A 16,841-nucleotide genomic window follows, 5' to 3' on the forward strand; every position below is an offset into this window, starting at 1 on the left:
TCCAAAGCGTTCTTCCAGAAGATCGACATCGGACCTCGTGGAAGCTACCTTATATAAAGTCCCCGAACCTTGAGGGGCCAAACCAAATGGGGGTGGTCTCTGTACGGTCCAATAACACATATTGATTACAACAGTACATGATGGACAGTTCCCCAACCCAATAACATAGTAACCAATACATTGTATTCGAAAGGGGCTTTTAGAAAGAAGCTAACACAGATGAATAATGCAACATGTGCCCTGAGATTCAGGCAACCCAGCTAAAGCTTAACGTTTCAACCAATCAACATTTATCCAAATAAGGCTTTGCAACATTATTTAAACTATGTATATCTGGTTTGCATTGACCTAATCAGTTCCATGCATTTTACACCTCATTGTAAGACTACTGCAGATGTCCCATTCTCTCTCTGCAGCTCTTATCTAGACCACAGGCAAACTGGCACATTAAACTTGACCAAAGGCCCATTTAACTTGACCAAAATGGCCTAGCAGTACATCAGCCCTTACTCAATTTTAATACCATGGCTGCTCCATTACAGCCAGGATTAACAACACTATCTCTCCAGTGTGTTATATATGGGGGAGGAAATAAAGGAGGACTTGGTGTGGGATACCTTGTAACTTAGTCTGCACCCTTTATGTGGCATCTCTTTGCATACCTTGGCTATATGTAAAACAAAGAATATTACTGTGACTTGTCATATGTGACAATAAAATATAGAGTAAGTAAAGGGAAGTAATGTTTCAGGTTGACCAACTGTCTTCAGATGAACGGTCGTAGGTGAGAGACATTGCATCTGTTTTATCCACAAATACTGCCTGACCTGCATTTCAGCATCATATTTCTACAAGGTTTTTTCTTTTGTCTCCTCACCAACCCGGCAGGAGAATATTCATACCATTTTCTATATTAAATTGTAAAATTATTGCCAGCTGCAATCCATTCTTCAAACAAGAGCTGGAGACAGGGCCAGGAGGCAGCTAGCAGGTTTGTAAACACCAGAATTAACAGTGAGCATAAGTCCGCAGATCATACATTTACGATTCCAAAACTACTTGTCTGAAATTTTTTTTTTTTTTGTCAGCGTAACCTTTTCACTAATGATTAATTTTCCCGTGGGCATTCATTTTGGTCGGTATTTACTGCAATGCACAGTATAACAGGTATCTCTATCAGTGCCCCCTGCAGTTACAATCGTCCCATTATCGCCTCTAAAGTGTGTTGCAAGAAAATTCAACAGAGAGCAATAATGGAATTATCAATAGACCAATATTGGCAATTGATGCTACTCACATTTTCAATCAATTCAAACTCTAACTTGAAAGGTGTTGTATTAGTTGTTGTCTGAAGAAGAGTGTTTTATTGTCATATGTCCCAGATAGAACAATGACATTCTTACTTGTAGCAGCACAATAGAATATGTAACCATATACCATTGTACTTTAAACAATATAAATAAACGAGAGAGAAAAAAAAGTATACATATATATAGAGAGAGGGAGAGGGAGGGGCGGAGAGGGAGTGTAGAGGGAGGGGGGTAGAGAGGGAGAGTGGCAGGAGGGATATATATATTTTTTCTCTTTCGTTTATTATTTTGTTTAAAGTGCAATGTGCTTCAATTACTATATATATATATATATACACACGCACACACACACACACCAAAAACTAAAGCAGTGCCGTAATAACAAAAATAGTCTCTGTAGTTCAGAACTTATTTGAGATTTAATTAGTGTTTAATAGCCGAATGACCATGACCCAAAACGCCATCTCTCCATTCTCTCAGATATTGCCTGACCCGCTGAGTTCCTCCAGCGCTTTGTGCTTTGTTGAATTTATATGTTCTGCGGCGATATTTTAGTTAAATCCGCCCAACAATCCATATCTGTGCATTTTAATAAAAACAAAAGTAATTGAAATCAATGATCGATCTCCCATCAGTGTTACACTGGCAGAATGATGCAACGTGGAACACCCAACAGTGAATCCGCGCCACTTATTAAAAAGTATCGTGAGAAACTATTGACTTGGCGAAACCTCGTTTATTGTTTTAAGAAGCTGTTCGTGTATCAAAACTCCGACAAATGAGTAGATCTAATTTGGTTGGTTTTGGAAATGGTGTGCAGTACATTGCACTCAATTTCCGAGATGTGTTTGTTGTCACAGTGTGTCATGTAGAGACAAGGAACCGTGGATACTTGTTTATCAAGGAGAGGCACTAAACGCTGGAGTAACTGAGCGGGACAGGCAGCATCCCTGGAGAACATGGTTGATAAACTGTTTTAGAGAAAGTAACAATGACATAATATCAGGAAAGACATACAATCCTGGAATAACTAAGCAGAGACAGTCACAAAATGCTGGAGTAACTCAGCGGGACAGGCAGCGTCCCTGGAGTGAAGGAATGGGTGACGTTTCGGGTCTAGACCCTTCTTCAGAATCAACGAGGCAAGTTGGGCAACATCCCTGGAGAACATGGTTGATAAACTGTTCAGAGAGAAAGTAACAATGATATAAAATAAGGAAAGACACAAAATGCTGGAGTAAGTAAGCGGGTCGGGCAACATCTCTTGAGAACATGGTTGATGAACTGTTTGAGAGAGAAAGTAGCAATGACATAAAATAAGGAAATACAAAATGCTGGAGAAACTCAGCAGATCTCCATGTTCTCCAGAGATGCTGCCTGACCCGTTGGGTTACACCAGTATCGTGTGTATTTCCTTATAATATGTAATTGTTACTTTCTCGCCAACCAGTTTCTTCTTAAAAAATACCCTAATCCTTCTTATCAACACTCTACGCATGTTAGTGCAACGCTCGGTCCAGATTTACACTGATGTCGAGTGAGCAGGTGGCTTATACATCAGCGCTTGGTACCCAGTGTGTTGTTTCGTTCTTCCGCTCTCAGCGCCCTGTCTACCTCTTCCCTCATCCCCCGCCTCAAAAGAACTGCTCAGACGGGGAGCACAGCCACTCAGCAATGTGGCGAGACCGCACCAAGCTGACAGAATGAACGGGGTCGCCAGTCGGGAAGGAACGCCGCTTGCCAGACAGCTCGACTCCTGAAGCGAGAAGCGGCCGCTCTGTGCCAACGGTTTGTGCCAATGGCTTGTGCGGCGGCGGGAGAGAGGGAGGGAAGGCGGCCGGTGCTGAGCTGAGCTGAGCGGGGCTGAGCTGAGCTGGACGGCGCTGCCGGGATAACGATCACCATCCCGGCTGCGGTTGGTGCGTACCCGAGCCGCCAACAAAACAAAAAGCGGAGCGTGGGGCAGGTTTGAGTTAAAGGCAGGAGCTCATTCTGTTGTTGCTGCTGCTGCGGCGGCGATGGTGGGGGTTGTGGCAGCAGCAGCAGCGATAGCTGGCTGACCCACTAGCCGCCTCTCAGCTACCAGGCTCCCGCCCCCACTCTTCGCCCTGCCCGATGTCCCGGGCTCACCTTCCAGGCTGCAAAGGTGAAACTCGCCCCCGATAACCCTATCTCTCTCTCCCCCCCTCCACCATCTCCCCCTCCTCCCCTGCCTTCTTTCTCCCTCTCCTCCCGCCTTTCACGGCCGCGGGAGCAGCACCTCCAGCAGCCAACTTCCACCCTCCTCTAGAAGAGGTTCCCTCCCCCCTCTCCCTCTTCACTCAGTGATCACTCCATCGTCTGGTTTCTGTTGGAGACTATCCCCATCACGTGCAAGGGACAAGGCATCGATACACTGGTAAGACTGCTATCGCTGTGTGAACAAAGAGTGCACGGCTGGAGAGGACGGGGTGCAAGCGGATAAGTTTATCCTTTGTGAGTCAAGTTTAACTTTGACTTAGCCGATTTGTGCCCTACTGGAGTGAGGTGGAGAGGAGGTTGCTAACCACTACATATTTAATCTCGGTATATGGGCAACATTGTTTCTATCCTTTGCAGGAAGATCGCAGGTTTTGCTGGCGTCTCTGCTCAAACTCCCCGACCTCGGATATATTGCTGTTTGTTCTCTGTCTATTAGGGTTGTTTGTCTCTATTTGTTGTGTGGCTATTAAAACAAGCGGCGTTGTACGACGGTGAGTCCTATCGTTTTAGCATTCATAACAGGCAGTGCTAACGGAATTCTGATTCTGGTTGGGCATGCAACATCAGTCAGCGTACCACCTTCACAAATTACATCTGCCCTTTTTCTGTAGAAGGGGGTTTAAGATGTTAGTGAAATATAGATCTCTGTTTTGGGGGTGGGTTCTAAGTGAATGTCAGGAGGCTTGGGAACAAGCGGCTTGTAACTAACCTTTCCCTTCCATGGGATGTTATTTTACTCGGTTTATACTGAATGTTGAGAAATACCTTAAGTTTACTCAGTTTGCTCTTGTTTTGCATCTCTTCACGATTTTAATTTGTTGAGGTCGAGTTACACGCACCGTTGTTGCAAACTCGGATACTACAGCGACATTGGCGATTTAAAAAAGTGTAAGTTTTGTTTTAAACAGCGGAGTGAAAGGAAATAATTTAGAATATTTGTTTCTTGTAACAATTCGATCGATAACATATTGTCTCTGGTGATTTAAAGTCGAAAGTATCTCGAAGCTTTTGAGTTGCACTCTGATGGCAGAATGTCTTGAGATTGCACGATATTAAACATTTTCACATAGGAAGCCATTTGCTCCATCTGGATGGTGTTGGTTCAAAAAGAGACATCCCACCATCCAGCAATCTGCCTGTAGTCCTATGTTACAACTCTTCAAGTGCATATCCAACTAATGGTTAAATGTGCTCCAGACCATTTGTGTTGAGGGGAAGAAACACTATCTTTCCCCTAATATATGTTCTTAAATTCATGCCTCCTATGCTTAATAAGCCCAAGATGTTATTTTTTACTATAAATAAGGATTTTATAATGATTATGTTTTGTTTTGCTTCGTCGTCCTCTGTTCTATGACAATAACACTTAGTCTTTTTTATCATTCCTGATAGCTACAGGTTTCCTATTCTGGCGATGTATTTGTATATCTCTCTGTAGTGCAACACATCTTTCCTTTAATGTGATGACCAGTGGCATAGATTGTTCTCCAGCCATAACCACAATGGATGATGCATAACAGTTCTAGAGTAACTGGCTGCTTGTGAATTGAGTGTCGGAAGGAACTGCAGATCACATACTGAAGGTGGACCCAATGTGCTGGAATAATTCAGCGGGTCAGGCAGCATCTCTGGAGAAAAAGTGTTGCTGATGTTTCGGGTCAAAACCCTTCTTCAGACATGCTCTACTTTTGAATAGAGTCGATTATTTTTGTGACAGAGAACGATGGAGTTTTGATATTAGGAGAGATTGGGTTATTGCAGGACAGGGGTCTTGTGGTAAAAGATTAGTCTTGCTTTTATTTCATGGAGCAGGTAAAGGGACTGAATTACTGCCAGATTCTGTGTCTTGTGCCTCCGGTAAGAAAGGAAAGGATCTTGTACATCTTTTATTTACCTTATTTCCTTGCTTGTGTATGAAGGAACTGCAGATGCTGGTTTAAACTGAAGATAGACACAAAATGCTGGAGTAACTCAGCGGGATAGACAGCATCTTTGGAGAGAAGGAATGGGTGACATTTCGTGTCGAGACCCTTCTTCAGGGTCTCAATCTCAAACATCACCCATTCCTTCTCTTCAGAAATGCTGCCTGTCCTGCTGAGTTACTCCAGCATTTTTGCATCTATCTTATTTCCTTGCCTTATTGCTATTGAAGAATCTGCGGACAAATTATTCCAGATCCCTCCATTCCGCCATATCTCTCTCTATACTTTTTCCTATGTATTCCCTTGCATTATTGCACCTTTCCAATGTCCGTATCTCTGGGGTAATCCAAGGTATTTCACCTCGCTGTCAACCACTGTCAACAGTAATTTTGTATCATCAGCAAAGTACTTTTCACTCTAGATTCGATTCCAAGCCAACAAAGTTTCAAAGGCAAGTGACCATGTACTGCATGTAAGAGAACCCCACTGCTGCCAGTTTTCCAGTCACAAAAAACACCAATCAACCATGACACCCGAGTTCAATTCAATTCAACTTTAATGTCATCACACAAATACAAGTATGAGTACAACGAAATGCAGTTTTGCGTCAGTCCGTAGTAGTTGTACATAAAGAAAAAAAAATAGAAAGAAAGAGTTCTGCCACCAAGCCAATTTTAGATGCAGTTTTCCACTGCCCTTTATTTTATTTTTTGACCAGCCATTGCTGCAACCTATTTAGGTCAAATCAAGAAAGCACTGACCTCATCCACTATCCTTGTTACCTCCTAAAAGAGCTCAGTCACGATGTGATTCATTTCTTGGCAACTTCATGCTGATAGTCCTTAATTAAAATGCACCGTTCTAACTGAAGGTTTATTCCGTCCTTTTGAATAGGTTCCAGTAATTTGGTAAATCACTGAAGACGAACTGCTCATTATTGGTTTATCCCTTCCTTGTTAAAGCACCTGTACAGCAGCAGTAGATGTCCAGTTCTCTGGCGCTACTCTCTGTCACTGCGGGCGGGGGGCAGCTGAAGTTTGCAGTTTACCTTCAACCATCAAGTCATCTGTTCCTTGTGATTGATCCCTATCCTTGATTCTGTTTATTCCATTTAATATTTCAGAGCCATCAGTCTTAACTTCAACACAGGTGTCATTCTCATTATTTGTCATAACTGTCATAGAATATTCGAGAAGATACTTGAAGATTCAATTTTTCTCCCTGTTACATCTTGCACTTCCCTTGGTTATCCTACTGTGCTTTAAAGAAATAAATCAAAAGGTCTTTTGCATTCTGCATTTTTTTATTTTGTGCCTCTCTTGATTTCCCTTTTTGAATTTCATTTCTTCTTGCACTCTGCCAAGTGCTCTACTGTATTAAGCTCTCGGTACCTGAGATGTGCTTCAATTTCTGCTTTCTCCAACACTTTGGCAGCTTCTTGTCCAGGGAGCTTTGGATTACGCAGAGCTTCAGTGTCTTCATTCAAACATGTTGACTTTAAACCCTTGATTCTCCTTAATGCCCCCCAGAATGTAGCTGTTCCTGTTCAACTTTAGCTATTTGCAGAGTCCGTATGGGAAAAGAAAAATTGTACAAAATATAGCTTGTGGATTGAACTAAGGACTTTGATGGGTGCTACAGGAATATTTCCAGGGATTCTTTGAATCTGTTCATTGTGAATCTGCTGTATCTATTCTCTCGGCTCTCCTTTTACATGCTGGTGTTCTGGCAGGCTGAACTGGTCATTAGTCAATGCCACTTGCACAGTGATTATAGACACAAAATGTAGGAGTAACTCAGCGGGCCAGGCAGCATCTCTGGAGAGAAGGAACGGATGACGTTTCGGATCAGGGCCTTTCTTCAGACCTCGACCCGAAACATCTTGAACTGAAACATCACCCATTCCTTCTCTCCAGAGAAGCTGCCTGGCCTGCTTAGTTACTCCAGTATTTTTGTCTATTTTTGCTGAAAACCAGCATCTGCAGTTCCTTCCTTTGCATTTGTGGATCTCCCGCTGAATACAAAAGGGAAGAATCACAGTTTTATTCTTGCCAAACCAAAGGTATTGAAGCTTTCCCAAATACTGAGCTAGTTTCACTGGAAATATTGCTTTGGAAAAATTATATTTGTACACATGCAGACAACAGTCTACATGTCAATATTTTTTTCTTTTAAGTTGCATGCTAGTCATAGAAACATAGAAAATAGGTGCAGGGGTAGGCCATTCGGCCCTTCGAGCCTGCACCGCCATTTGATATGATCATGGCTGATCATCCAACTCAGTATCCCATCCCTGCCTTCTCTCCATACCCCCTGATCCCTTTAGCCACAAGGGCCACATCTAATTCCCTCTTAAATATAGCCAATGAACTGGCCTCAACTACCTTCTGTGGCAGAGAATTCCACAGTTTCACCACTCTCTGTGTAAAAAATGATTTTCTCATCTCGGTCCTAAAAGACTTCCCTCTTATCCTTAAACTGTGACCCCTAGTTCTGGACTTCCCCAACATCGGGAATAATCTTCCTGCATCTAGCCTGTCCAACCCCTTAAGAATTTTGTAAGTTTCTATAAGATTCCCCCTCAATCTTCTAAATTCTAGCGTGTCATATAATGTCATACAACATGAAATGCGCCATTTGGCCCAGCATCCGTGGCAACTAAGATACCCGTCAATGCTTGTCCCATTTGCCAGTGTTTGACTCGTGTTCCTCTAAACCTCTCCTATCCATGTGCCTGTCCAAATACCCTTAAGTGTTGTTACTGGACCTGCCTTAACCACTTCTTCTGGCAGCTCGTTCCATGTACGTATTGGAAAATATTTGCTTGTTAGGCTCCTATCAAATATTCCCCTCTCTCGTCCAAAACCTAGTTGTTGATTGCTCAACAGACGGGAAAAAGACTGTGCGCATTCACCCTATCTATGCTTCTCATGATTTTATACACCTCTGTAAGATCACTACTCAAGTCTCCGTTGATCCAAGAAATAAATCCCCAACTTGCCAAACCTTGTGCCATAATTCAGTCCCTCCAGTCTTGACAACATCCTTGGAATTATTTTCTGCATTCTTTGCAGCTTAATAGCATCTTTTAAATTTAAACAATGGGAACACCACATTGTGTAAGCAAGTTTTGGTGGAGATGGGATTGCTGGATCCTCCTACCATGTGTATCTACTCTGGACAATTGCTTGTGTCATTTGTTCCACACCAGTTGCTTTTGTGGAAGGCGGGCAGGATTTGGGTGGATAAGTCAACCCCTAGGCTGCCTGACCTGGTAACACATCAAGTGGTAACCATTCAAACTTTATCTGATGCCACCTTCTGAAGATAATGGCTAAAGTCTACACACGTGCCAGAATTAAAGAAAATAATTTCCTTCCTTGTATTGGTAAGGACTTTACTCTCTTCTCTCCTCCTGCAAATTCAGGCTTTCCTGAAACTTTTTCTTTGCCTATTTTTGTTTTTTGGAGATGCATGTGTCTTGAAATAATTTATTCCTCTTCACATTCCCCAGCGATCTGATGAAAATAGTTGGGTGATAAGGCAGTGTTTTGTGATGATTGCCAATTAGTGCTTCAACTGTGGTTGTTGAGTGGGAGTGAGTGCTTAATCGAGGTGCAAATTCACGTTCAGTTGTGCTCCTAACCTGTTTAAAATCAACCGTTAAATCCCTTGTTAGATTTAAACTTTTGCCTGTTGATGTGGGTGGGGAAATGCGAAACAGCTGCTGAGCATAACAGCATACAGGAAATTGGATGAACCTGGTTAAACGACATCAATAGAGCTAATTTCAGTCACTTGCTTCGATTGAATAAAGTGATATGGGGAGAGTTGGGTTTTGAAAAGGAAAACAAGTGTTATTCCGAATTCCTCCTAAATATTCCAAATTAAACCGAGTTGCAGGATCTTGATACTTGGAATAAGTCAGAATTGGAATACATTGAATGGAATACTTTATTGCCACATGTGTCAAGGCACAGTGAAATTCTTTGCTTGCATACCCAAGGTATATATTCTTGGATAATATAGATGTGTTTAATTTAGGTTAGTTTAGATGTACAGCACGGACACAAGCCCTTCAGCCTACCGGATCCGTGCTGACCAGCGATCCCTGCATATTAACACTATCCTACACACTCTGGGGACTATTAGACATTTTACCAAGCCAATTTACCTACATACCTGTACATCATTGGAATGTCGGAGGAAACCAAAGATCTCGGAGAAAACCCACGCAGGTCACGGTGAGAACATACACACTCTGTACAGACAGCACCCATAGTCGGGATCGAACCCGGGTCTCCAGCGCTGCAAGCCATCATGCCACAGATGATTAAACATTTTTTCTCTTGGAAGTGAAAACTCCCTGACAACACCTGTGACACAAAGTACAAACTAATCCTAGTACTTGATTATTCCAGTTGGTAAATGTAATGCCCACAGTGACTGCAGTGAATGGGCTGGGTTTTGCTCCTAGTTTTAGGAATCATGTATTGTCTTTCCACTGACTAGTTAGCACACAACAAAAGGTTTTGTAAAGTGATGTAAAGCAGTGGGTGACATTATCTTAGTTAATTGCAACATTATGGCAATTTTGTTTTGCTCTCTGTCCAAATAACAGAGGATAAGTTTAGTTTTCTTAATGATTAAAACAGAAATGCTACCATTAGTAATGTTGTCAAAGTTGTGGTAAATATACTGTAATTTGACTCGTATGGAGACTACATCTAAATAAAAAATTGATAGTGTATTCCTAAATTTCTGTTTGGATGAATTCCCTTAATTTCTGATTATGTGTGTGTGGTCAGTTATGTGAATTTTTCAGTTTCCCTTTTTCAGGCTTGAGGGCAATATTGAATTGTTAAAGCAGCCCTGATATGCTTGGGGCACTGGCAGCTTCTGGTTGGAATAGTATTGGTTTATTAATGTCAAGGTTTCTGAGATACAGTGAAAAGCTTTGTTTGTGTGCAATCATACTATCAAATCGTACAATCAAGCCATGTACAAATATTACAGGGAGTGCAAAGGGAAACATACGAGAGTGCCGACCATTGTGTTGGAGCAATAGAGCATTACAGTTACTGAGGGGAAAAGTGCAAAGCCTGCAGTGAGGTAGATTGGAAGATGAGGACTACAACCAAGCTTATGGGAGAATTGTTCCGTAGTCTGATAACAGTGGGGAAGAAGCTATTCCAGAACCAGTAATCAGCAACATGCTTACATAGGACAGAAGAGACTACAGTCCACTGGAAAGAATGCTTCAATATCCTGACACACTGGAAAAATCCCAGAGTGTGGAATTTAAAATACACTTTGCATTGTAAAAGCGGTGTTCCAACACAGCAAACTTCTGTGGTCCCAAGGGCAACTGGAAAGCCCCATTCTGGCTTGGCTATTTGATTTGGGGAATCTGCTGAACATACCCTCTCTTCCCTATTCTTCAGCAATCTTGTCCTACCTCTGTTGCCAGTCATTGTAGCAAGCATGTCTCCACGATAAAAGTCCACATGAGTTATACATTCCAAACCATACTTAAAGTCAAAACGGACAAAACTTAATGGAAATGCGAGTTAATTATCCTGATGCTTTCCCTCAATGGCCGTCAGCTTTGTGCATCACAGAAAGCTTGTATCATGGAGGCAAACCATGTGACCGATGAGATTCCTACTTGCTTTATAGTAGACCAATGTAGCCAATATCTACACTCTCCACCATCCTGTAAATTCTTTTATTTCTGGTAATTATCCAGCTCCCTTTTGGGAAAAATGCAATTGAATCTGCCGCTGTTATTATCTTTATAAATCCTATCAAAATGTTTTCTTTGTTAGTTTTGGTTCTTTTTCAAGCATTTTCATTCTATATATCCCTCAATTCAACTGGTGCAGTATTTCACTGTCCATTGGCTATACTGGTCTTGATTTTCAACACCTCTCTTGGATCTCCTCAAAACCTCTTGTGTTTCCACAAAGAACCCAGCTTTTCTTGCACATCATCCCAAGGATCATTCCAGTGAATCTCTTCCATGTGCTGCGCAAAATGTTTACATAATTCATCGAGTGCAGCACCCAAATCTGGGCACAGTCCTCTGATTGGTGATGCCAAATGATTTTGTTCAGTTAGCGATCTTGGGTAAGACTAGGTTTAATTTCCACAAACCCTTTTACTGTGCATGTACGTGTCCTCTGTAATTTCCCCCCTTTCCTCCCCCCCCCCCCCCCCCCCCCCTCCTAGTTGTGTCTTCCCTGTCTTTGTAACCACGTTTCATCTGCCATGCCACCTTCAATGGCGTACAAACATATACGCCTACATTTTTCTGATCCCATGCCCTTTTTTTGAATGTGAGGTGAACCTCCCCAATATGATGTATGACTTCTGAATGACCTCCTGTAGATCCTAGGGTGGAAAGTAATTAGCTGGTGCTTTGAAATTATTGAACCTCGGCAATGGTGAAAATAGGTTCTTGAGCTTGACCACTAACAGGGGCACCACATCAATCTGTTTCCACTGTCTTCAGTTTGTCTGGCTTCTATTCCCTATCAATAGGTTACATCTCCGCTTGTCCTTCTGTGCTCTTCAATGCATCATCATGTAATCGTGGGAGTCTATGTTGATGTGTACTGTTGTTTTCCAGAGTCTTGCAGGTCAGTCTAGAGCAGTGGTTCTTAACCTGTGGGTCGGGACCCCCATGGGGGTAATTTGGGGCATTACCGGGGGACATGAAGGGGGTCATAAATAACATATCCATTTGTTGAGCCCATTTTTAGGAACCTAACAAAGGTACATACCACATACAGTATTTTGTTCGCGTATGGGCGTACGGATGCCAAAAAGGTTAAGAACTATTGGTCTACAGTCTAATATGTTCCCAGAACCTGGTGCATCTTCTGAAGGTGTCGGCTAGATTATCCCCTGCAATACCAGTCCACTGCTGATGTGCATGCCAATTAATTAGTGCTGGCGATGTTCACAAATTGTGCAGATGTGCAAGGAGCAACAAAGTTATTGTGGTGTGTAGGAAAGAAGTGCAGATGCTGGTTTAAACCGAAATTAGACACAAAATGTTGGAGGAACTCAGCGGACACAGGCAGCATTCCTGGAGAGAAGGAATGGGTGACATTTTGTGTCGAGACCCTTCTTCAGACTGGTGGTCTGACTGTTGTGGTGCTGGAATGGGAAGTAATTGCACATCACAGATGCTACACTTGTTTGGAAACAGTTGAACTGCCTGCACATCCTGATTGTTTCAATAAAAGAAAGTCATATCTCCTTGATGAATAATTTTGAAATTTAATTTGTTTTTTCAGCGATAATTTTAAAGAAAAACTGCCAATTGACATTTAAAATTTGGTGCTAAATATTTCATAAAGCTATTATGATAAACATGCTAAAATTAATGTGTGTTCCAACGCAGGCGTTTCTAGGAATAACAAGCAGCACTGAAATAAATAACAATTATAATGTAAGACTAATTATGAAAATTAGGAACTAATTAGAATGGCTTGCAGAAAAAAAATGAACTATGGAATAATAGTTTTGTAGTGTAATGGACTTTGTAACAAGTGTCAGAGGAATGTGTTCGCCGATTAATGCCAAAGTTTGCTGTTTAGTGAATTTTCAAATGCTGCGCAGTACATCTATTAATAAGTGTTACAAAAGTGGAACTGAGTGCGATGCATCTGTTGAGCCAAACAAAATTTAATGAATGCCATTAATATCCCAGATACTGAACTTTTACATGACATTATCAACAACCCCCTCCCAGTTCATCTTTCATTTGCTTGGTACAATTGATGGTGCTGTGGGATACCGGACCGATGATGTGACTTTGCACGCCCCCTGTGTGGATATTGATCTTGGACTCTGGTGAAGCTCCTCGGGCTTGCAAGTATATGTCTGTGGTTATTAATTAAACTCAATAACAGAAACTCTTTCTTCTACTGCTACCTGTGTTCGACTGGAAGTATTTTAAAATAAAATGGACGTGAGTTGGCGATCTAGCTCGCTTTGCTATTTAACAGGAACTAGACTGACTATTTTGGACTGTCTTTATCAGTGGCCATTGTAAATTTGGTGTAAAACCTACGATACGATATGATACGATATAACTTTATTTATCCCAGGAGGGAAATTGGTCTTCCAACAGTCATAATACACAACAAAAGATACATGAACCATGAAATTGAAGTGATGAGTGGAAAGTCCAGGTTTAGGGATGTGCAAAGATTGGGGAGGGGGAAGGGGAGTCAATCTACCCCACGACACAAAGGGGAGGAGTTGTACAGTTTGATAGCCACAGGGAAAAAAGGATCTCCTGTGGCGTTCTGTGCAGCATCTTGGTGGAACCAGTCTGTTGCTGAAGGTACTCTTCAAGTTGACTAGTGTGTCGAAGGAGGGGGTGAGTTGAATTGTTCAAGATGTTGTCCAAGATAACCTGCAATGTGGACAAGTTGGCCTGAACAATGTGTAATTAAACGTACACTGTGAAGCTCCACAAGGAATGTGGCCATTCGGCCTAACTGGTATATGCTGGCTTCCAGCATGGAAATCCCATCAGATTAACTGTCCCCTCCATTTTCCTGTCATTTACAACTGTCTTATTTTTCCAACCAATTGTCTTTTAATTCTTTTACTTGTCTGAAAGAAGGATAATTTATGATGGTCAATTAATTCGGCACAACTTGGGAATGTGGGAGAAAATGAAAAACTTGGAGGAAGCCAATATATAATCAGACAACTTGCAAACTCCACACAGGCAGCAGTTAAAGGAAGTGTGCCATAATATGGAATTCTACATACACTCTGAAACCCGTCTTGAGTTGGGATGGCTCAGTGGTAGAATTGCTGCTTTGCAGCGCCAAAGATTCTGATTCAAATCCAACTATAGGTGCTATCTGTACAGATTTTGTACGTTCTCCCCGTGACCACGTTGTTTTTCTCCAGGTGGACTGGTTTCCTCTCACAATACAAAGATATTCAGGCTAGTAGGCTAATTGGAGTCTGTAAATGTTCCCTCGTGTGTAGGATGGTGTTGGTGTATGGGGTGTTCGCTGGTCCACATGGCTCGGGGCAGAAGAGCCTGTGTCCTCATTGTATAAATAAATGTCCTGTAACATTTAAAAAATCTGCTTACTGTGTGGACACAAGTTCAGAAATTTAGAATGTTGTGGCCAGTATTTATCTCCTCTTCGTCAGCGCCACCAAAGAAATGAGTTTCAAATGATTATTCTGGAGGGTTTCATGTTGTTTCCACCTGTGACTGCAACAGTTCACAGTGGTGCCATGTCTCTGGCTGCCCACTCTGCACTGGGCTACTTGGACAATAGGAGCACGTACGTCAGGCTGTTCATTGACGGCTCGGCGTTCAATACCAACATGGCCTCAACTTATCATCAAACTCGGAGTACTGGGTGTCTGCTCTGACTTGTGTAATTAGATTCTTAACTTCCTCCTCATTGGCAGACCGCCATCATCAGTACGAATAGCTGATAACACTTCCTACTGTGACCATGGACACAGGATCACTTCAAGTCTGCTCTCTCTATACCGATGACTGTGCAGCCAGACACCGTTCCAAAACCATCTTTACCACCATTGATACCACCATTATTGGAAGAATAACGTGTAGTAGCATCACAGTACAGAATCAAGATACATTTATTGGCCAAGGAAGTATACATGCAAGGAATTTGACGGTGCTTTGTTCGCAGAAGTCCTTGTTTGTTTGGTACAGGAGTTGCAGTTTGTCCACTTTGTTGTTGAGAGAACGTGGATTTGCAAGGAATGTACTTGGGAGTGGTGTGCGTAGTCCTCGTTCCTGGAGTTGGACGAGTGCTCCAGAGGTCTTCCCCTGGGTCTTCCTACAGTCTCATGGCCTTGCACATAACCACAGCCCCGATGAGGAGGAATTTCTTTAGTAAGAGGGTGGTGAATCTGTGGAATTCTTTACCACGGAAGGCTGTGGTGGCAAAGTCTATTTAAGGCAGAGATAGATATATTCTTATTATGGGTATGGGGAGAAAGCAGAAGAATGGGGTTAGGAAGGAGAGATAGGTCAGCCATGATTGAATGATGGCGTAGACTTGATGGGCCAAATGGCCTAATTCTACTCCTATCACTTATGATCTTATGATCTACCTCAGCAACTATGATATATTTTTTAATGGATTGTATTTGGTTACACTGTATTTTGGATTTTTCACTGTTATGGTCTAGTTACATACTAAAACTGATTATTATTTTATTGATTATTGCACATTTATTTGTGTTATTGTGTTAATGGGCCTCTTGAGCTGCAGCCAGCAAGAATTTAATAGTTCCGTTGCTGGTACATATGACAATAAACGTTCTTGACTCCTGACACAAACTGCCTCATTAATATCACTCTTTGACACATCTCGATAACATAAGGACCTATAAAACAGACTTTTGATCTCTTTAAATATGCAGCACAGTTGCATAACATTTATCTCCTCCTCTGCATGATATTTTGGCACCTCCAGTATTTGTTTAGCTATTGGAGCCAGATGTCTAATTTGACGACGTATTCTTAATTTAGTAATTAATCTTTTTCAAGTTTGGTTTCTTTCCCCCGAGTTTGAAATGCAAGGTGTTATTCATGTTCGGTGTGCTTGCCGCTGTGTCCTCTGAATATTATGAAAGCAAGTGTCTCCTGACTAATCATTACACAATTCATTTGGTCCCTGCATCCCAATTGTAACTGCTATTACTGATTGACATGCTTTTGTTGCCTATTATCTGGCCAATTAATTATGCAGCTTACAACCACTCTTTACCTCTTCTCGTCTGTGGCTGATTATTTTTTTTCCACTCAGTGACATTTTACCATGTATTCCTGAGTAAATATATTTTGTATTAACTGGTGCATACCCATCATATGACCTGGTACATACTGTAAATAGGTTCCTAAATTCACAGTTGTGCAAGAGATGTTATTCTTTTTTAAGGACTATGAGAAAATAATCAGTAATCTGCATTGCAGCTTGCAGCCATCCTAACTCCATCATATGTCAATTCTGTAAATTATCTTGCTTGCCTGCCAGATGATCCTGTTGCTGTTGAATATATTGCCTTTGCCTTTTTGTGCTGCATGCCAGAATTCATTTTCTGCAACTGATTTTTATTTAAACCCCTGTGTATCTGAGCAAGATGGAAAGCAAAACAAATAGTGTTTTAAGAACATTGCCTTCATGAAGGTTTTTTGTTTTGCGAAAAAGGTTCCGTTGACAGGAGATGGAAGAACCGTGCGGCATTTTTTTAAATCTTGCTGATTTCATGCACAAGTGATGATATTTCTTTCCTGTGCAGCTTCTGCCATTATTTTGAATATTTGTTTGCCTTAAGGAACAGA

The 16,841-nt window shown here is 41.8% G+C and overlaps 1 protein-coding gene across 1 annotated transcript in view; it reads left to right on the forward strand.

The window, feature by feature from the left end:
• Positions 1 to 3,497: 3,497 nt before the first annotated feature.
• The window catches only part of disp3 (dispatched RND transporter family member 3), a 284,882-nt gene continuing 271,538 nt past the window's right edge, over positions 3,498 to 16,841 (forward strand). Inside the window, exon 1 of the mRNA XM_055659011.1 lies at positions 3,498 to 3,708. The gene's annotated coding sequence lies outside the window, so the exon portion shown is untranslated. The remainder of the gene's footprint in view (positions 3,709 to 16,841) is intronic.

This window comes from Leucoraja erinacea, chromosome 30, assembly GCF_028641065.1.
Source record: "Leucoraja erinacea ecotype New England chromosome 30, Leri_hhj_1, whole genome shotgun sequence".
Lineage (NCBI taxonomy): Eukaryota > Metazoa > Chordata > Chondrichthyes > Rajiformes > Rajidae > Leucoraja > Leucoraja erinaceus.